Source organism: Schistocerca cancellata, chromosome 2, assembly GCF_023864275.1.
Source record: "Schistocerca cancellata isolate TAMUIC-IGC-003103 chromosome 2, iqSchCanc2.1, whole genome shotgun sequence".
In the NCBI taxonomy this organism is placed as follows: Eukaryota; Metazoa; Arthropoda; class Insecta; order Orthoptera; family Acrididae; genus Schistocerca; species Schistocerca cancellata.
In genome coordinates, this window is record NC_064627.1 from 946,939,741 (window position 1) to 946,963,230 (window position 23,490).

A 23,490-nucleotide genomic window follows, 5' to 3' on the forward strand; every position below is an offset into this window, starting at 1 on the left:
GGGGTAGCTACTCATGTAATAAACACCTTCATTTTCTGTTCTTGATTTCATATCTGTGACACCATAGGACGCCAGAAGCGGGATAACAGGAACAAATATGCTGTACAAAAAGACGCTGTTTCCATTTATGAATATGAAACTGTTCTACCAAGCACCAACACGAATCCATTAACTTTTTCATCACATTTTTGTTCTGAAATTTAAAAAGCATTTAAATAATTAAATAAAAAAGCATCCTATTGGAGCCCCATTTATTTTATTATTAACAAACATTACACAAAAAGAGCTGAAGATGCTGTTTAGTTACAACTTAATGACTACTTTAAACGTTACATTCTTGATCACCAACGTTTTCACATTTTTTTTTTTAAGATTCTCGATTTATACACACAATTTTGAATTGTGGAAATATGCATGGCTGTTTTCCAGGCACACTGTATCATTATAATGTGTGGCGAAATGAAGATATAAGGGGGATTATTTTCAGTAACTCGTTCCCCCAGCATGAGGAGTGCTACATGTACAGAGTAAGGTCTACTTAGGATAGCATCCTCACCCACTGCAGCCCAGTTAATTTATGGAAGAGGGGGAAAGGGGAGGGCATAAAAAACCCTCACCCAGGTGAGCACTGTGAATAGTCTGTGATACTGTAATTAGGTTGGTAACAATAAAGAACTGTACTGCAGGAAGTTGGGACACTATTGTCCCCGCCTCAAAACAGGTGCAGATGGTTCACACCAAGATCTCCAGTGTGTGAACTCATCTGACTGGCCCCTTCAACAATCTCATCCAAAGTGAAAAATGTTCACTAACAACTAAGAAGAAAGGCATATAAATAAGTAATTTGCGAGCATCATTAGTTTCCCATATTCAGCTTTAGTAGATTTGTTGAGTTTTTCAGTGAGGCACAGTTCTTTCTTCGCTTACAGTTTTCATGCTTTCTTTTGAGGCACATTTCGTTCTTTGCATAAAGTTTTTGAGCCTCTTTTCGAGGCACAGTTTCTTCTTTACATACAGTTTCCATATTTCTTTGAGGCACAGTTCTTTCTTCAGATACAGTTATCATGTTTTCTTTTGTGGTACAGTTCTTCCTTTGGATACAGTTCTCATGTTTACTTTAGAGGCACAGTTCTTTTATTACATAGTTTTCATGTTACATATGTATATATAGGGCTTATATTTTTCTGTCATAGGATTGGGGTGCTACCTAAGAGAGCCAAGAGCACAAGAGCTCTCCCCGAGCACACACACACACACACACACACACACACACACACACACACACACACACACACACAACATGATTACACATGTTCATCTCACAAAGATCAGACAATTCTGTATTTTTTTTTTTGTTGGAGCTCACGGTCTCAAACCAGTACACCTGCAAAAAGAAAATAGAGCAGATTTATTACATACAATCAAGAAAATACTTGTAATATGTTAAAGCGCTTTTAATACGTTAAAGCTATGCAGATTTGTTACAAAAATTGAACTGTGCAAAATTTACATGTGACAGTAGTGGACACATTTAAATGATTGTAAAAACATATCAAATAAGAAATTACAGTTTACTCAACATGTTCAACCTTCAACCCTTTTAAATATAAACTGTTCTGCAAACATCGTTTACTGGAGTTGCTCTGTCACTAAATAGCACAGCTGAAGTTGATCGTACTAGTAAATAAGTATTTTAGTGCCTGTACATGCCATGATGCACTGTGAACTGCAAGAGAAGTTATATTTTTTGAAAGCTAATATGTGAAGCAGTTTGCCGGCCATGGTGGCTGAGCGGTTCTAGGCATGACAGTCTGGAACCGCGCGACCGCTACGATCGCAGGTTCGAATCCTGTCTCGGGCATGGATGTGTGTGTTGTCCTTAGGTTAGTTAGGTTTAAGTAGTTCTAAGTTCTAGGTGACTGATGACCTCAGATGTTAAGTCCCATAGTGCTCAGAGCCATTTGAACCATTTTTTTGTAAAGCAGTTTGTTTTATTTTTATGTGCACAATTGATCCATACAGGTCTTCAAGCGATAGAATTTGTAAACTATCTTTTACATTCGCAATCTTGCACAGGTCGCATCTTTAGCCGCCTCAGGGAGAGGATTCGATTTTAGTGTGTTAAACTGGTGCTTGAGTAAAATTGAATATAAGCCATCACAACCGCAATAAACTTTTTTTTATTTTTGTATGTAAGGTTACCAGTTTCGGTCTGTTTTAGACCATCTTCAGACCCACATCATGATGTAGATGGTGGCTGTGAACTGAGCAGTAGTTTGCATTCGTGAAGGAGCAGCGCCTGCTCAGCTCACAGCCACCATCTACATCATGATGTGGGTCTGAAGATGCTCTAAAACAGACCGAAACTGGTAACCTTACATACAAAAATAAAAAAAAAAGTTGTTTGCGATGTGACTGTTTATATGCAGTTTTAAATAATAAATAAGCCAATTTACTCCAAAGAGATATGTTCCCAAAAATTGCTGGTGCTTGAGTGTTTATCTTTCGCACATTAAATTAGAAGGCGTTACAGAACCAGTTAAGCACAAAATCCTTGGATTTCGCACACCATATTTTTTGTCTGAGTAATGCCGGGTTGTTATAATTAAACTGATGGTGTTACGAGTGCTGCAGTGCGGGATGTATAAATCATTAGACGCTGAAACATCGTAGGTTCACTGATCAGTGCGCTCGTGGAGTGTGGTGAAAAAAATACTAGTTTCAGTTTCTGCTAATACCACCGAATGTAAATAGAAAAATAAATGCTGGAGCTCTCGAGGATATACAAAGGTTTTTATTACAGCTACCAGTCACAAAATTTGTTAAGTAATGTATTATTTATTTATTGTGCGATATTTTTTGAGGGAATACCTCATCATCAGGCTACATGGCATTACAAAAACACTTTTGCAATAAGATCGTACAGATGTTAAACAGTCTTTTCATAAATGCAGTGGTTATCCTGCGGAAAAAGAGAAAAACTAGTAAGAGGCGATGTCACTTTGTAAGCTGGCCTGATGTTTGCATGGAAATGTTTTGTAACAGTCACTCACTTTGTTCACAGAAATGGAAACACCTCAGCTCATCACAACGAGTCTTTCCTTGGCGTTGCAAGCCTACATTGTATATTCTCTCAACTTCGACCATCTACAGCTATTTTTCTTCCCAAATAGCAAAACTCATCTATTGCTTTAAGTGTCTCATTTCCTAATCTAATTCCCTCAGCATCGCCTGATTTAATTCGACTACATTCCGTTATTCTCGTTTTGCTTTTTTTGATGTTCATCTTATAACCTCCAATCAAGACACTGTCTGTCCCGTTCAAATGCTGTTCCAGGTCCTTTGCTGTCTCTGACAGAATTACAATGTCATCGGCGAACCTCAAAGTTTTTATTTCTTCTCCATGGATTTTAATACCTACCCCACATTTTTCGTTTGTTTCCTTTACTGCTTGTTCAATATATAGATTGGATAACATCGGGGAGAGGCTACAACCCTGTCTCACTCCCTTCCCAACCACTGCTTCCCTTTCATGCCTCTCGACTCTTATAACTGCCATCTAGTTTCTGTACAAATTGTAAATGGCCTTTCGTTCCCCGTATTTGACCACTGTCATCCTCGGAATTTGAAAGAGAGTATTCCAGCCAATATAGTCAAAAGCTTTCTCTAAGTCTACAAATGCTAGAAACGTAGGTTTGCCTTTCTTTAATCTATCTTTTAAGCTAAATCGTAGGGTCAGTACTGCCTCTCGTGTTCCCACATTTCTGCGGAATTCAAAATGATTTTCCCCAAGATCAGCTTCTACCAGTTTTTCCATTCGTCTGTAAAGGATTCGTGTTGGTATTTTTCAGCTGTGACTTATTAAATTGGTAGTTCGGTAATTTTCGCACCTGTCAGCACCTGCCTTCTTTGGGATTAGAATTATTATATTCTTCTTGAAGTCAGATGATGTTTCGCCTGTCTCATACATCTTGCTCACCAGATGGTAGAGTTTTATCATCGCTGGCTCTCCCAGTGCTGTCAGTAGATTTAACGAAATGTTGTTTGCTTCTGGGGCCTTGTTTCGACTCAGGTCTTCCAGTGATCTGTCAAACTGCTCTAGCAGTTTCATATCTCCCACTTCATATCCATCTACGTCCTCTTCCATCTCCATAATATTGCCCTCATGTGCACCGCCCTTGTATAGACCCTCTACATACTCCTTCTACCTTTGCTTTCCCTTCTCTGCTTAGGACTGGTTTTCCATACGAGCTCTTGATATTCATACAGGTGATTCTCTTTTCTGCAAAGGTCTCTTAAATTTTCCTCTAGGACGTAACTATCTTACCCCTAGTGATATATGCCTCTACATCCTCACATTTGTGCTCTAGCCGTCCTTGCTTAGCCATTTTTCACTTCCTGTCGATCTCATTTTTGAGACGTTTGTATTTCTTTTCGCCTTCTTCGTTTACTGCATTTTTATATTTTCTCCTTTCATCAGTTAAATTCAATATCTCTTCGGTTACCCAAGGCTATCTACTAGCCCTCGTCTTTTTACCTACTTGGTCCTCTGCTGCCTTCGCCATTTCATCTCTCAAAGTTACCCATTCTTCTTCTACTGTTTTTCTTTCTCTTGTGTTTGTCAGCCTTTCCCTAATACTCTTTCTGAAGCTCTCTACAACCTCTGATTATTTCGGTTTATCCAGGTTCCATTTCCTTAAATTTCCACCTTTCTGCAGTTTCTTCAGTTTTAATCTACAGTTCATAACCAATAAATTATGGTCAGAGTCCTCATCTGCCTCTGAAAATGTCTTACAATTTAAAACTTGGTTTCTAAATCTCTGTCTTACCATTATATAGTCTACCTGAAATCTTCCAGTGTCTCCAGGCCTCTTCCACGAATACAGCCTTCTTTCATGATTCTTAAACCAAACCTTAGCTATGATTAAGCCTGCTCTAAGAAAAATTCTACCAGGCGGCTTCCTCTTTCATTCCTTACTCCCACTTCATATTCACCTACTACTTTTCCTTCTCTTCCTTCCCCGCTATCGAATTCCAGTCCCCCATTTTCGTCTCCCTTACCTATATGAATAATTTCTTCAATCTCTTCATCATCTGCGGAGCTAGGTGGGATATAAACTTGTACTACTGTGGTAGATGTGGGCTTCATGTCAATCTTGGCTGCAATAACGTGTTCATTATGCTGTTTGTAGTAGGTTATCCGCGCTCCTATTTGTTATTCATTATTAATATTTGTAAATAACTGATCTCTTCTTGGGGGAATGACTTCCTCACAAATTTTTGAGTGTGGTTTTCAACAACGAAAGTAGGGGATGTACTACGTCTTTTTGTTTGACTGCTTTATTCCTGCTTGGCGCATAGACTAGCACTGAATAATTAGTCGTCAGGGCAGCCGACGGCAAAAGGGCACAATAAGAAATTAATTTTGTTATACATAGTGTTGCATAACGTGGAATAGAAGCGTCAGTTTGGTGCAATTACAGGAGCATATTGTTTCTATTGAGTAACTGCCTCGGATATAAGTTTTTCGAGGCTAAATCGATGTTGTAATTGCTCGCACCTCAAATCCAGCAAGCAATGTAGCCAAGAAATGCAATATGGCGAGTAGAATCTACATGTTTAATTGGAGACATGAAGATACTATAAAATATTAACTACTAACAGTTCACATCACTATACTTTTCTTGAAAGGAAAGAACTTTTTTTATTTCTTTTATCTTTAGAATTATAGGAAGAGAGATTGTTACGTTTTGTGATTTATTTTTGAGCAGTGTGAAATTATTTGTCATAACGTATGATAATCTCACAAGAAAGCATCTCATTTCCTTCCACGTTATTTTACAAAGACATATTGTTAAGAAAAATCTCTCTACAAGCAGTTTTTGTGCAGTTATACTAACGTGATGCCAGCAGTTCAAGGAAAAGTGGATATAACAAAAATGTTCTTCAATTATTGCTATGGTCGCTTTGACAAAATTCCTGGTAAATTTGACTTTTAGTTTCTTACTAATTTTATAAAAAACACTATATTTTTTCTGTGAATAAGTTCGGCAATGTTAGTGGGAAAAGTAGGGTAAACAAAATTATGCTTGCTTGCTTTATTTTTCACTAAATCTGAATTGTTAAACTTCAACAAAAGTTCTGTTAATAATTCTGAGTGCACATAGAAAAACGTTTTCAGTTTATGTCCCTTCAGCAAAGGCGACGGATTTCTTTAGGCAGTAGTGTGTTTTTTTTTCAGAATGAAAGGCACAAGTTAAGACTGTATTGGTTCATGTCCCAGTTGTGAATACTGGCACTGATGGTTAGCGCATAATACAAGTGTATCTAAAAGCTAAATCAGGTAAAGGGTGAAGTGTTAGTGAAATGTGTTTTTACAACTATCTCAATAACATCCTCTAGACTCTTTGGAAAATCATGACATCCTTTGCAATAGTTTGAACAGGTTTTGAACATGGTTAGATTTTATTCTAAATTATTATATTTAAAATAACTTTTAATTCATTTATAGTTTCATTAAAACTAATTTATCAGTAGCATCTGGAAGCATAACTTTGCTAGACTGTGCATATGCTCAGTTTACGCATCTGTAGCAGTTGAAGTTCCTAGCAAGGTCACAGAAGTTAATAGACACGACATGATTCTCGTAAGGCAAGAGTTAAAAGCAGATAAAAGAAAGCATAAAAAATTAGTATATTAAAGTTGACTTTCAATGAAATGTGGTCGTTAAGGACTGAGAACAGGTGTGTGACCCATACCAAATAAGCCTGTGAGGTGATGTGGAAAGCATACAAAGAAAGGCAGTACAGATGGCCACAGGTTTACTTGAATCATTGGAGGGAACATGGAGACGTTAAAACTTGATCTGGCAGAAAAAAATTGTAAATTTGTGGTAAGATCATGTGGGACCAAAATGTTTAGGTCACCAGTCCCTAAGCTTACACACTACTTAATCTAACTTAAACTAACTTGTCCGTGTGGCGATGTGACAGATTCTTGAAGACAGATCCCAACTACCCTACGAAATCCTCCTTACCAAGTTACAAAGACAGCACTGTAAGGGAGGAGTCTACAAATATATAAGCCCCTATGACTCGCGCCTGTGCGGAACCTATAGGCAAGATTAAACTGATTACAGACCGCATTGCGACATGTACGTAGTCATTCTGAAGCCAAACGCAAAAGTCGTTCAGGTTACTGCTCTTTTTTCTAGTACAGCTTTCTCATGTGTTCTGCTATTATCTAGTTTCCATTTACTGACACTTCACAGGTTTAAAGTCTGACATTTTATGTTAATAGACCAGCAGTTTGTGCACTGGTTTTACTGTAGTTAATTTCTTAGTTACATATTTCAATCCAATAATAGTACGACTTAGACATGTAATTTATTTGGCTGATCGTGTGTGCAATAAGCAAATAGTTAGCTCTATAAATCAACAGAAACATGTAGGAGGTTGACAATTCTACTTTTGCACTGTCCAAAACACTGAACATGTTTACCTGTAGGGAATACTAGAGAACGAGAACAATCCAGGTCACCTTTTTGTGAATGAAGCATGTGAGAAATCTTGTAATTGTTCTATGTGTATAACGGTTCTATTGGTCACGCAGAGGAAAGGTAAGTCTGTGCAGTCTATGAAACAAGTTTTTGTGATTACATTCTTCAACATACGCAATATGCACTGCACAGGACTGAATCTTTCATTCGATAAAATCCCACCACGTAAACTGCAATAAATATACCGAGACAAATCTCGTGAGAATGAGGCTGAAACAACATGTCTCCATTAGCCTCTACAAATGCAACAATTGAATAGAATCTAGCTGTTGTATGGAGTAAATAGCTCAGCGCCTGTTATTACTTCCTCCGTCACAGAATTTTTCATGAGAATGAAATATTATAATTTTTTGTAGTCGACGTTATAAAATGTAGTTGTCTACAACTCAAGATTTGGAGGCCAAAGGTGGTCCTGAATCACGTTAGACGAATATTCTTACTTTGTCCAACTATTTTACTTTTTACTTCAGTATTTATAAACCTTTATAGGCCTATTACTGCACTACGAACCAAAGTGATATACAGCATTTTGTTAACTTCTACACACTCTCACTAGAGTAAATCTTTGTACACCTTTAACCTGCGTGATCACACAAATAAACTAATTGCTCGGTGGGTGGTTGGGTGTGTGACAAAGCAATTATTCCCCTGGAGGGGATGTTCTATTAAAACCACTTAAAATGAAAAATAAGTAATTAATACGGAACCCTTCTTAACAGCAGGTGTCACCAACCGCTGTCAAAATGGAAAAGTGCAGCTGCAATTTACCATGTAAAGTTACTGCAGACACATGTGTAATTCATTAACATTTAATGAGAAACTATGAAAATTTGGTTGCACCACTGGGCACTGAAAGTTTATAAGAAAGAACTGCAATGTCCATAAAGATAACAGTAATTTCAACTTGCGCAATGTTAAAAGCAAACAATTCATAGATTTAAATCAAAATGTGAAGGGAAAGCTTTTTACAAAACCGCAGAAAATGTAGTCACAAACAAAATAAAAATGTAACAAATGTTAGCTACATCCCTTCCACCTGGCAAAATTTTGGGAAGGTTTATTATGAATTAGAGTACTACGCTGGAATCTACAAAAAGAATCCATCACCCAAATCTCTAGAATACCGAGCCACTATTCTTCCCCTGTTGTTTCATTACTGTGTTACCCCTGACGAATATCGACAGTTATACAGCTACTGCACTTTTGTCTTTATTCTTTGAACAGTTTATGAGTGCTTTCTTGTCTTCCTCCAAACTTTATTCTTTGTCGTGTAGTTTGCAATTATCGCATGCAATCTGTGTCTGCCAAGCATGTTTAAAGTAACACATCTCAGAATTTGTGCCACGGGTTTATACAGAGTAGAACAGCACAAAATTAGGAAACTAATAACACTGTTCGACATGGGTTCTATTTCTGATATTAAAGTATGTGCTTCTAGACCATTTTACCGTGGGAAATTCAAATATGTAAACAAAATATCATTGTCAGGGATACTTTTTATGTAATATGTATATATATATATATGTATATTCACAATTCATGGCAAACAGAGAGACGTTATAGAGAAATATGGGTATGTTGCCGCATCCAGTAGTGATAGAACGTGATAATTTCTTGTGCAACAGCAGGTGGGAAGAATCAGACATCATTAGGTTATCCCCCGCCACACCTATGTCATTAAGACCACCTGAAACATCTCATTAACTCGAACGGCGACAGCCGGTCGCTGCCTCAGCAGTAAAGCTTCACGCCTCCTAGGGGCAGCTGCATCGAGTTTACGACAGTGGTGTTAGCCACAATTTGTGTCAGTCTTAACGAGTGAGTATTTCGGCTGACAAGTAACTGTCTGTCATATTTCCGAGCACGGTTGAATTTTTTAGTTCCTGTGTGTAAACTGATTGATCCTGGTGCTGAAGGTTAAACGACTGCTTGTTTTTACACATCAGCATTCCTCTAGTTCCCTACTATTAATTTAATACAGGTGTATTACCAAAGTGGTATTTTTAAATTTGCAGAAATGCCACGTCGTCGTGGATGTCGATATAAGCCGGACAACTTCTGCTACATCTGTGGGAAGTTCACTTTTGCCAGAAATAGGAAGAAAATTTCTTCAGTCATAATGAAAGCATACAAACATTACTTTGGAGTAGAGGTAGGAGACCAAGATAAATAATGGGCACCACATTTCTGTTGTGCTACATGTTACTGCAAACTAATTGAGTGGTGGAAAGGTAAAGAGAATGTGGCGTTGTTTGATGTTCCCTTGGTGTGGAGGGAGCCTAAGGACCATGTTACTGATTGTTATTTCTGTCTAACAAAAATTCAGGGTTTTACAAACAAAAAGTCGAAGAGGCACATTGTTTACCCAGATCTGCCTTCAGCGAGAATGCCAGTGCAGCATTCCGACAACCTTCCAGTACCTTCAAGAGCTCGAGGTCAAATTCCGAGTGACAGTGAAATAAGTAGTACTGAAGAAATCAGAGATGATGATTCTTTATATCACTGCACAAGTGAGTCATCACCATTTTTGTTAACACAGGCAGATTTAAATGATTTAGTACGTGATCTAGGACTAAGTAAACAAGAGGCGCAGCTGCTTGGTTCAAGATTACAAGAGTATAATCTACTGCACCAAAATACTAAAATCAGTGTGTTCAGGCACAGAGAAGATGTCTTTATTTCTTATTTTTCAACTGACGAAGCACTGACATTTTGCAATGACGTTGCTGGCCTGATGAAAGTGCTGAACTTCACTTATATTTCACAGGAGTGGAGACTTTTCATAGATGCATCAAAAACAAGTCTGAAGGCTGTTTTGCTCCATAACGGAAATAAAATACCCTCTGTTCCAGTAGCTTACGCTAGTTTGACAAAAGAGAATTACGAATTCATACAAAAGATACTAAATTCATTAAAATACAATGAACACAAATGGAAAACATGTGCAGATTTCAAGGTAATTGCTATGGTACTGGGAATGCAACAAGGCTACACAAAGTATGCCTGTTTTCTTTGCGAGTGGGATAGTCGTGACCAAAATTCTCACTACGTGAAAAAGAAATGGCCTAGGCGAAGATGGAAAGTTGGCGAAAAGAATGTACAATGTGGAAATCTGGTAGCTCCTGAATATATACTACTTCCACCGCTTCACATCAAACTTGGCCTGATGAAACAGTTCGTGAAGGCCATGGATCCAACAGGCTGTGGGTTTGCATATCTAGCTACCAAATTCCCCCGTCTTTCAGCTGAAAAAATAAAGGAAGGTGTATTTGTGGGCCCACAAATCAGGGAGCTGCAGAAAGATCCAAATTTTTAAGCATGTTTAACTGATAAAGAAAACACCACATGGGACTGTTTCAAGATGGTGTCGGAAAATTTCCTCGGAAGAAGAAGAGCTACTAACTACAAAGCAATGGTGAAGGATATGATCAAAGCATATCAGGATTTGGGGTGGAATATGTCTTTGAAGGTACATATGAAGGACTCTCATCTGGACTACTTCACAGAGAGTTGTAGTGACGTATCGGATGAACATGGGGAAAGATTCCATAAAGACATTTCTACCATAGAAAGGCGCTATGAAGGGAAGTGGGTACCTTCTATGTTAGCAGATTATTGCTGGAATATCATTCGAGAGAAGAAAGATTCACAATACAAGAGAAAAAAGTGATGGGCATTACAAGGCAGTGCCTCATTGTTTGTCAATTTTCTGTAATTTCTCATGTCAAATAAACGCTTCAAAGTGTATACACAAAGGTTACTGTGTTATATGTTAGATCCCATCCTCCATTAATGTGATGAACTTATAACATCATAAAGATGTGCATTTGTTTGTCGAATTTCACCTCACGTTTGCCGCACTATATCAGAAACTGAAAAGAGAAATAAAATTGTGATTACTCATAAACTATCCCTGACAGAAGAAAACCAAAAACAGTTTTCAATTCAGCACTCAAAATACAATTAGGATCACAATATTTTTTATCAGAAATAGAAAAAAAGGTTTTTTTTGTAGAACAGTGTAATCTGAGGCTAATGTCAGACATAAAGTATTACTTTACTTACCAGGAGAAAACAGTTGACTCATTTTTTTTTACGAAGATGATCTGCAGAGCTGAGATTTGCATCAGCACAAGAAAGTGTGGCACATTTCACTTTCAGATTACTTTTTCCTTGAAGACTCAATAAAAGGCCCATCGTTTTATGTTGTGACGAAATGATAGTTGGGCTTATTTTCTGTAAACCAAAGTATCCAGCCATAAAGACGAAGGGTACGAGAAAGTCACATGAAATACTCTGACAATACTAATGGAAAAATCTTTGGAGTAAATAAAAGTTACAGAATTTTATGTGTTAAATGAACCAACCTGGCGTCTGATGATGGCAATAAATATTAACGTAACACACCCTGGGGCTAATAATGGTGTGTAGCCGATGATGTGATGATGTCATGTCATCTCATTTTATGTAATGCTGGAATAAGAAATAATTATATATTACTTGAAGTGGTCATGGTATGATTATTTCAAAAACAAACGAAATGGATATTTACAAAGCAAAATTACCAGTTGCATTATAGTACCTCCCTTTCATCTTGACAGACAAAGTAATCAGTTTTTATCAACAAGATACACCGTATCTGCTGTTTCATTAGCACACATATCTAGCTAAAAGAAACGCAGAGGCCTCATGCTATTTCATTTATCTATTTCAGTAGTATGACACGTTACGGATCTAGAACAAGTGAACAGGTAATACAGAATTAAATATTAAATATGTATTACAACTGTAATGCAGTTTATCACACACATTGTGAGCGTACTGTAATTCCACTTTATGCAATAGCTGAAAATTAAGGTAGCCACGCTGGCACTTGTGATTTGGTGCGAAACACTGTCGCCACAGCTGATCATTGGCGCCAGTTGGCGCTCGAGGCAGTCAGCTTGTGTCACGACCTGTGTAAGATGGACAGTGGCGTGTCGGCATGTAAATCGCGTTTTATGTAAAATGGTAATGTTTCTACTAATGCTTTGCTGCAATGTGGTTTGAATACTGTGAAGAGTCAGACGGAAGTATTTTTTATGAGAGTGCAGTGTATTAGACAACAAATGAATGGGAATATTGAGAAACCCCATACGTCCAATTTTTCGACAAAGTTGAATTACCCCCGAATTTGTATTTTAAACATATAGCCCGATCACGATATAGAGAAATCCCGTATATTGTGGCATTTTCCGTGTTATTACGCACCATAGTCTCGCCTGAACTAAAGAGTAACGCCACTTGTACAAAAGACGCGGACTTTCTCACAATTTTACGTTTTCAACAATGTTTTAAGCAGAGGGAATAATCGATATTGTCTGTTATAACTTACATAAAATACTAGGAAAACACCAATATGGTGCGGTACCTGGATGCAGTGTAATATTAGCTGCCTGCAATCTACGGGATGTCATTTGTACTCTGGTGGACAATAAAGGCCCCAGCGTGCTACTATTTTTAGACTTTTAAAAAGCGTATGAGAGCATAAACCATGAATATCTGATTAAGGTTCTGACGAAGATCTTCATTAATCCGACAAAACTGTAACTAGGAGATCTATCAGGAAGGGTTGCCGCCAATCTAACGGAAGTGAAGAACCTCGTCAACGACTTCAATACAGTCACAGGTGCGAAACTAAACAAGAGAAGGCTACGTTGCTCCATGTAGGAGGAGGCATTGGTGATGCTACCCATCTCATTCGTACGCAACAAGGGCAAGGGTGTGCTGGGGTGCAGTGCCAGACGTGATGGCGACAAAAAAACTGGACAGACATGCTGCACGAGATCAGAGCCACCACATGCAATTATTGTGACAGGGAATTAGATCTCCTGCGAAGAGTGCACACAATCAGAATATCTATAGCGACCAGAATGCACTACCTGGGCCATAACCTACCAGTCTCAAATCACCTAGCAGACAGCATACAGAAGGCGTTCTGTTGATATCTCCTCAGAGGCCACATTTTCAAAGTAAGCTTTGAAACGTTGACGTTACCAACCTCGTTAGGAGAGATTGGTCTCATCAGAGCCAACATAAGTGTCGGACCTCACCAATCAACCGTATGCCTAGAACTATCACTAATGGCACACTGAGCTTAATTAAGAGCTTAACGCTAAATTGCAAGCCATGGAGTATAATTCTACCAATTAATGAAGCTATATTCCAGTAACCTTCCGCCATATTAGGCTCTACTACTGCGAGTTCAGTTACATACTACAAGCTGACAACATCCATCCACTTCATTACAACGCGAAAATCTATAATTTTCTCACAACAGATGGTAGAGAACACGGTCATTTAAAAATACCCACAAGCTAAGTGGAATACCATCTCGCGAAATATCCATAGCCCTGCATTGCCATCACACATCCACTCTGCATGGTACCTAATCATCAACCAGTGAGAAGCTCCACAACATCCACCTGAGCCCCACACCTGCCTGTACGATATCTGGTCACGTGGACACCTTAATCCATAGGTTCACCTGTGGTACAGCTGGGCTAATCATGGCACACATGTGAAGTGGACTTCTGATAATTGGCCGCATGGTTCCGCACAACATCGGCATCATGGAATTAACCAGACCAGAAAAAACGCGATACCCTGGCAGGAAGCAAAATGCCGCCATTTGATTTTATGTTACACCGCTGCTTGTATTATCAACCATTGTCATACAACACTTGAAGAATACTAAGCATATATGGAATACAAACAAGCGAAGGTTAGAGAACAAAGAGATTACGTTGACATATATGGTAACATGTTGAAAATTATGGTGCAGATATGAATCAATTTATTTAAGTCACTACTTAATACAAAACAACGTATCACAAAAACATGAAAAGAAGCAGAAAAACTTAATTATCAACCATCATCATACAACACTTGAAGAATACTGAGCATATATGGAATACGAACAAGCAAAGGTAAGAGGACAAAGAGATTACATTGACACATATTGTAACATGTTGAAAATTATGGTGCAGATATGAATCAATTTATATAAGTCACTACTTAATACAAAACGACGTATCACAAAACATTAAAAAACCAGCAAAACTTACAGAACTATGCTATGTTAATATCATTATTATTTCTCAATAGAAAAGGGAAGGGTAAATTGACAGGATTGTTAGCGAAATGCATAAGGGGGGACAGTAGTACTAATGGATGTACCTCTTTTTTAGACTAATATCAGTGTCCAATGAGACGTTCAGGCCGGCAGGTGCTAAAGAGGTCCAAAACTCAGAAAACGCTCACAACAGGAAAGTAAATAATGATGTTACCATATTTAACCAGAATATTGGTGGATTAAAGAAAAAAGTAGATTCTCACGAAAGTAAAGTGAAAAATAATGTTACCATTTTTCACCAAAATATTCCGGGACTGAAGAATAAAGTAGATGAGCTCCTGGTTTGTTTAGATGACATTGGATCTGATAATGTAATAGATATACTATGCCTGTCTGAGCATCACATTGTGTCTGATATGGAAAAGGTAAATATCAGTGGTTATAAACTAGCTGCACATATGAGTAGAGAGAATAAGGTGAGAGGAGGAGTTGCCATATATGTCAAAAGTTATCACTGTGTAGAAAGCTTACATACAAAAAAGTTTTGTCTAGAGCAACATATAGAAGCATGTGCCTGTCAACTTAAAATGAAGGAGGGCTCTTTTATAACTGTAACAGTATATAGGTCCCCTTTAGGAAACTTTCATTTATTCCTGGAAAACTTGGATGCCTTGTTGTGCTGTCAGATAGGGGAAAGCAAATTATTATTTGTGGGGACTTCAATGTTGATTCACTGACAGAGTGTAATAGGAAGAATGACCTGGAAGTCTTGCTCGCTTTTTTAAATTTGACATCTGTCATTAATTTTCCTACTTGGGTAGTAAAGGACAGCAGCACATCGATAGATACCACTTTGATAGGCCAAGATAGGTTTAAAAACATAAATTCTTGTCCTGTTGAGAATGGCCTTTCTGATCATGATGCTCAGCTAGTTACAATGTATGACATAGCTTCATTCAGTAATTCAAAACTACCCTCCAAAGTTGTGCATTCAATTAATCACTCAACAATTAGAAATTTCAGAGAAAATCTTCAGCAGTTAGACTGGGATGAGGTGTACAAGGAACTCGATGCTAATTTAAAATATAACTTATTTCATGATACACTTGTAAGAGAATTTGAAAACTGATTCCCCGACAAAGTAGTTAAATCTAATTATAAGAAACCATGCAAAAAATCTTGGCTTACTAAAGGAATAAAAATATCTTGTAACCACAAAAGGGAACTGTATCTAACAACAAGAAAGAGTAATAACCCAAAAACAGCCAAATATTATAAAAACTACTGTGCTACATTAAGAAAGGATATTAAAAAGTCCAAAAGCATGTGCATCTTGTCTGACATTAATACCTCTGATAACAAAATCAAAACAATTTGGAATATTATTACAAGGGAGACAGGACAACCAAGAGTACAGGTTGACAGCATCACCATCAAAGCAAATGGAAACTTGATAAACAACAAGCTGGAAGTCGAAAACATTTTGAATAATCATTTTTTAAATGTTGTAGAGAAAATAGGATCTAAATGTTCATTAGAAGAAGCAAGGCAGTTAATAGAAGAGGCCTTACCCACACCATTTGATACAATTGAAATTTCATCCACCTCTCCTTCTGAAATTAGGACGATAATAAACTCTCTCAAGAATAAATGCTCACATGGAATTGATGGCATTTCCAGCATGATAATAAAAGCTTGTTCCCAAGAAATAAGTGTGATTCTTAGCCACATATGTAATAACTCTCTGAAGCAGGGTATTTTTCCAGATAGACTGAAGTATGCCATTGTTAAACCACTGCATAAAAAGGGGATACGTCTGAAAAAAAAGGTTCAAATGGCTCTGAGCACTATGGGACTTAACATCAATGGTCATCAGTCCCGTAGAACTTAGAACTACTTAAACCTAACTAACCTAAGGACATCACACAACACCCAGTCATCACGAGGCAGAGAAAGATACGTCTGATGTCAACAACTACCACCCAATCTCTCTTCTGACTGCGTTATCCAAAATTCTTGAAAAAGTAATGTATTGTAGAGTAGCTTCACACTTTTGTAAAAATAAAGTTTTAACAAAATGTCAGTTTGGTTTCCAGAAGGGTTTTTCAACGGAAAATGCTATATATATTTTCACTAATGAAATAGTAAATGCTCTGAGTAACCGGAAGTTACCTGTTGGTTTTTTTTGTGATCTATCAAAGGCTTTTGATTATGTAAATCATGGAATACTTCTAGATAAGCTCAAGTACTGTGGTATGAATGGGACAGTGCTCAAATGGTTTAAATCATACCTAACTGGAAGAGTGCAGAAAGTTGAAATAAGCAGTTCACATAATATGCAAAAAACTGGTGATTTCTCAAACTGGGGAACAATCAAGAATGGGGTGCCGCAAGGTTTGGTCTTGGGTCCTCTGCTGTTCTTAATATATATTAATGACTTGCCATTCTATATTCATGAAGATGCAAAGCTGGTACTTTTTGCTGATGATACAAGTATAGCTATCACACCCAACAGACAAGAACTAAGTAGTGAAATTGTAAATTGATGTTTTTCAGAAAATCATTAAGTGGTTTTCTGCAAATGGGCTCTTATAAAACTTTGACAAAACACAGTATATACAGTTCCACACAATAAATGGAATGACACCATTGATAAATATAGACTTCGATCAGAAATCGGTAGCTAAGGTACAATATTCAAAATTTCTAGGTGTATGCATTGATGAGGGGTTGAACTGGAAAACGCACACTGAGGATCTGCTGAAATGCTTGAGTTCAGCTACTTATGCTATTAGGGTCATTGGAAATTTTGGCGATATATATATGAGTAAATTAGCTTACCACACCTATTTTCATTCTCTGCTTTTGTGTGGCATCATATTCTGGGTAACTCATCATCGAGTAAAAGATTGTTCATTGCACAAAAGTGTGTAATTAGAATAATTGCTGGAGCTCATCCAAAATCATCCTGCAGACATTTATTTAAAGAGCTAGAGATCTTCACTGTAGCCTCACAATATATATATTCACTTATGAAACTTGTTGTTAACAATCCGAACGAATTCAAAAGTAAGAGCAGTGTACATGGCTACAACACTAGGAGAAAAGATGATCTTTACTACTCAAGGTTAAATCTAACTTTGGCTCAGAAGGGGATAAATTATGCTGCCACTAAAGTCTTTGGTCACTTACCTAATTGCATCAAAAGTCTGACAGACAGCCATGTAGCATTTAAAAGGAAATTAAAAGAATTTCTTAATGGCAACTCCTTCTACTCATTAGATGAATTTTTGGATATAGTAAGTGGGTAATTACCCCAACCCCCATAAAAAATTAAAAATATTAACTGTCATGTAATATTTTGTGTAATGTAATATCTTGTATAGACACCTTTTGTTAACCTGACACGTTCCACATCATTACGAAGTGTCGTATTCATGTTCTATGGAAAAAGTACTAATCTAATCTTATTTTTTCATTTATGTGGCAATGAGCCAATTTTAGTTTCTACAAGAAGACATTTTAAATCATCAGGAGATTACTTTCATCTATCTACTAACGTAGCACTGTTCTGTTACCTACAGAAAATGTTAAGAACAATACAAGAAGACAGAAAAGAAAATTTCTGTTTCACAGCTATGCAGAAGAAGGCTATTTTGTTAACAGTAGCAGAGTATTGTTTGGTACAAACATCAACATCCTATAATTATATGCAAGACTAAAATAACTTTCAACAAGAATATTTTCAAGATTTAAAAACTAACTGTCCCTTTGTGGATTAGTGCATTGATGTGAGGAATATTTAAGATTCTAAAAGACTATTTGATAAGATTCATTTGTTGCCATCTGTATCCAAGCGATTAATTTATCTTGTGGTTCGATAATAGAAATGGAGCAGCTTACTACAAGGAATTCTTTACTTGTACCACTGCTTGAACATAAAACTACTGAATACAGTACAAAAATAATTTTTGTGAATCCTTTCCTTAATTACTACAAACTGTTAACTGTATTTGCATTAAGGGCATATTTATGCATTCACAAATAACGAAAATTTTCGTATAAAGTAAATGGAAGGTGCAGTTTGCACTTTTAACTATCGGAAAAAATTGACTGTAAACCAGCATCAGCAACAACAGCTCAGGTATAAATGCTGACATCACAAATAGAAAATGAAGAGATAGAGAAAGTCTATGAGAAATCTGAATGTGTAATTCAGTATGTGAAGAGAGATGAAAATCTAATAATCACAGGTGACTGAAATGCTCTACTGGAGATATGAATAGGAGAGAGCGTAGTGTGAGAATATAGGCTTGGTAGTTGCAATGAGAAAAGAGAAAGTCTAATTGCATTTTGCAATAAAAATTTCAGCCAGCGAATGGGCAGTTCAGATTTCAAAAGAGGGGGAAATGTACTTGGAAAAGGTCTGGAGACATGGGAAGATACTAGCTGGATTACATTGCGGTCACACAGTGATTTAATTGTAAGATATACCCAGAGGATGATATAGACTCAGCTTACAATTTACTTATGGTGAGGAGTAGGCTGTAATTTAAGAGAATCATCCGGAAGAATCAGTAAGCAAAGAAGTAGGATTCTGAAGTACTAAAGAATGACTAGGTGTATTTGAAGTTCTCTAAGGCATAGGTACTGCGATTGTGAATATCAAAATAGATAGTTCCTTTGAGGAGGAGTGGATATCCCTAAAAAGGGCAATCACTGAAGTTGTACACTTAGGAATGGAATAAACATGACGTTTTGGGAAATCAAGGTGAAATAGCTTCAGGAAAAATATGAAGTAATCGAAAGAGACATATTCGTTAAAGAAGGACTGATTCAGAATGAACAGTCCGAACAATATTCGGTGAAGTTAAAAGCAAAGGCATCAACTTTAAGAATGCAAGAAGAATTCTATTGTTAAATTACTGACAAGAATAATATGCAGAAGAATGGAAAAGAAAGTTGATGATCTGTCAAATAATAAATAAACAGTTCGGTTTTAAGAAAAGTAAATGCAGCAGAAAGCCAGTCCTGAAGTTGTGACTGATTTGAAAGAGTGTAAGACAAGTATGTAGTCTACTGCTCAATCTATAAATCAAAGAAGCAGTGACAGAAATAACAGAAAGTATTAGAAGTTCAATTAAAATTCAGAATGAAAGGATATCGATAAAAACATTCGCTAATGACATTGCTATCCTCAGTGAAAGTGAGGAAGAATTGCCAGATCGATGGAAAGGAATGAACATACTAATGAGAACCCATTACTGATCGAGAACCAAGGAAATCGAACGTACCGAAAAAAATCAGAAATGAAATAAGCGATAAACCTAACATGGACATTGGTGACCACGACGTAGACGAAATAAAGAAATTCTGCTACATTGGAAACAAAATAACACATACTGGACGAAGCAAGGGAGACATAAAATTCGGACTAGCGCAGGCAAAGAGTGCATTTTTGGCCAAACCAAGTCTACTAAAATCAAACATAGATTTCACATGGAAGAAGAAACTTCTGAAAATGTACGTCTGTTGCAAAGTATTGTATAGAAAGGAATCATGGAATGAGGGAAATCTGGAGAAGAAGAGTTGTGGTGCTGTTGAAGAGTATTGAAGATTAGGTGGACTGATAAAATAAGAAATGAGGAGGTTCGCCACAGACTCGGTGAGGAGAAGAAAAATATTGTCTGTAATTATGACATGATGATAGGATAAGTGTTAACACATCAGGGAATAATTTCAGTGATACCCGAGAGAATTGTGGAGGATAAATACCGTCGGGGAAGACAGAAATTGGAATACATTCAACAAATGAGGACATTCGGTGTACATGTTACACTGAGATGAAGAAGCTGGTAGAGGGAAGGAATTCATGGCAGGTTGCATCAAAATAGTCTAAATACGAATCACCTAAATTAAAAATGTGTTGGCACTGCCAACTCACAACTAAACTATGACCTTCCTGACTAATCTAGAGCACAGGCTTCCACTGTGCAGCTCAGTATCACACCAAAGCCAATTAATTTTTTTCTTTTTTGGGGGGGGGGGTGGTGTTTTTGAGGGGCAAGGGTGTGCCCCCTTTCACACACTAGCCAATTTGCCTCATTGATAGCCAACTAAAAGTAATAGTATTTAATCTAATAGAATGAAAGAGCTTCAAACAGCAACACAAAATCTTTGTCTGCCTTCGTAGGACATTAATGGGCAAAGAACTGCCATAAAAATAAATTTAATTTCTTTGCGGTTTATGGCTTCTTGTAAAGTTGTTATTATGTTTTACCATAGCAAGTCATGATAAATTCCCATCGTCTAGCCACACAAACAATGAAATCAAATCAAGCCGTTACTCAATCTTAGGCTTATTTCTTAGTGTACAGTAACAGGACAGAATAGTAATGATACTGTAACATTAAAATAAGAAAACAAATAGCAGACTACGCACACAATATTTTACTTACTTTGATGCGGCATCCTGCCCTTTACGCGGGGAGCGCCGTCATTCTCGACAGGAAAGGGGCCTTTACGTCTTTCTCTGGTCTTATATAGCCCGTTCCGTGTCACAGCATGGAGGTGGGGAAACTACCGACCTCGCGAGCGACATTCAGCAATCTTATGACGTACACCGCTAAGTACTGATTAGCCTAGACCTTCATTTTCTACTCTTTGTGATGCTAGTTGGGGAAAGTGGGGAACTACCGACCTCGTGAGAGACAATCAACAATTTTATCATGTACATTACTAATACTGATTTGACTGGACTTTGAGTTTCTACTTTTTGTGCTGCTAGTTAGCTGTCAATGTTACTGATTAGTGGAGGTAACTCAGTTTCAAATGAATTTACTTTCTTTACTTGATTTGATATCTCATCGTCCACGTCTCCCATCTTCTTGCTCAACAAAACAAATGCAATCTCCTACTAATCTAATCGCATACCTGAGTTATCAGTCTTACTGTTTACAAGTTCAGACCGCTATTAAAATTTGCTGCATCAAACTTATCGTGATTTCTGTATCTGATCGGCCGCAACTAGATTAGATGTGTCCATCAGATGAATGTGCTGAGGACTGGGTAACTTGAGTTTTCTGTTTCATATTTGCGACAGCCGAACGATGGGGTATTTATAGTGAGCCCAGATAGAGGCTCTGTAGTTGGGGCTGCCATAATTTCTCTCTCACAAACCGAGACATTGCTGTTAAACTAAGACTGGAAGTGATTTGGGAAGCGAAATCCGGGACGAATCGTGACACTTCTCTTAAGCTTAAACAGTGAATTAATTAATGGAAATATTTTCTCGGCTTTGTGATTACTATTGTCTGAGCTATAGCAAAATAAAGGATCTTTGAATGGTCATTCCATATTTGTTTGACAGTTCCGCGCGCTAACACTGATTTCACAATTGCTTTTAATTTTGTTCTGCCAACGTTGCAGTTTTTGATGCTTCGGAATCATTAAAAAGTTTGGAGCCTAGCCCAGAGGTACAGTCCAGTGATGTCAAAGACATTTGATGTTTAACGGTATGATACAGTACATTGCTAATTCCGCTACTGTCATTAATTTGCCCTGTTTAAATGAATTTGAAACAAAATAACTGTCCATTTTTTTAAGTACTTGCGGAATACACATTTGATTTATGCTTTACGCGAGCTAAATGATCCTTAATATTTGCTCTTCTCCCATGCGCAATGGAAACAGAAGACAAATTACACATTCTATTTCACAGTCATTTCTCCCTCGTTTTATGAAGAATCATTCTGCTGAGTATTTTTCTGTGATTGAATAGTTCCTCTTTGGCATTTAGAGTTTACGTGAAACATTTTAATAACAGATTAATCGCGATACGATTCAGGCGGAGAAACAGAGAACCCCATTGCTGCAAAGCTTAAACTGAACTGAGATAATGGACAATAATGGAAACTCAGCAGCTAACCATGCAATAATGCTCTTTAAAATAATGAAAACTTCCGGTATTTAGCTTAACAGCGAGTGTTGAAACACAGATCCAAGCAAGAATTTGAAGAAAAAACAGGTAGTACGAGAATATTTCTCTGAAATCTGGAACCTGAGACAAACTGCTGTCCAGTACGTATTTTTCGGGACACCGATTTCTTTAATCTGAAACCCGGACTGTCCTGGAAAACCGGGAAATCTGGAAACCATGTCTCTAGGAACATATAATCTGTTGTGTCTCACGGTAGGAGGCGGGAAACTACGGGCTACGTGAGAGAAAGCGCGCTGTACGCTTAAAGCTTTTAAACATGCAACGACTGGTCTGCGCAGAGGCTTCTGTCGATAATTAAGGGTTTTGGAGAGACTAAGCATTTGAAGTCACCAGCCTCCTACTAACACCCAAAGACGGAAATTGCGTGTCCTATCCGCGTCTAGAGTTAATCACATGTGGAACCGTGGGAACGTTTTGTGAACGTTTGCGCACCGCGGATAAGAAGTGGATGTGGTTTGAGTGCGCAGTGACCAAAAAAATGGAAATCAGCGTATGGCATCGTTGGCCGGGAGGCCTCCATTCGGGGAAGCTCTGCCGCCAAGTGCAAGTCTTATTTCATTTAATGCCACACTGGGCGACTGGCGCGCCGGTTATGAGGATGAAATGATGATGAGGACAACACAGTCCGCAGCTCGTGGTCGTGCGGTAGCGTTCTCGCTTCCCGCGCCCGGGTTCCCGGGTTCGATTCCCGGCGGGGTCCGGGATTTTCTCTGCCTCGTGATGACTGGGTGTAGTGTGATGTCCTTTAGGTTAGTTAGGTTTGAGTAGTTCTAAGGTCTAGGGGACTGATGACCATAGCTGTTAAGTTCCATAGTGCTC

General features: G+C 37.7%; 2 long non-coding RNA genes across 3 annotated transcripts in view; both read right to left on the reverse strand.

Annotated features, from left to right (window-relative positions):
- Window positions 1-23,490, reverse strand: part of LOC126162920 (uncharacterized) — a 108,489-nt gene that overhangs the window by 44,446 nt on the left and 40,553 nt on the right. The gene's annotated exons all lie outside the window — the stretch shown is intronic.
- On the reverse strand, window positions 1,337-21,198 carry LOC126162921 (uncharacterized). The gene is made up of 4 exons (XR_007535132.1): window positions 21,131-21,198; window positions 11,926-12,031; window positions 11,624-11,794; window positions 1,337-1,384 (listed from the first exon to the last, which is right to left on the reverse strand). It is a non-coding gene; the product is annotated as an uncharacterized LOC126162921 (long non-coding RNA).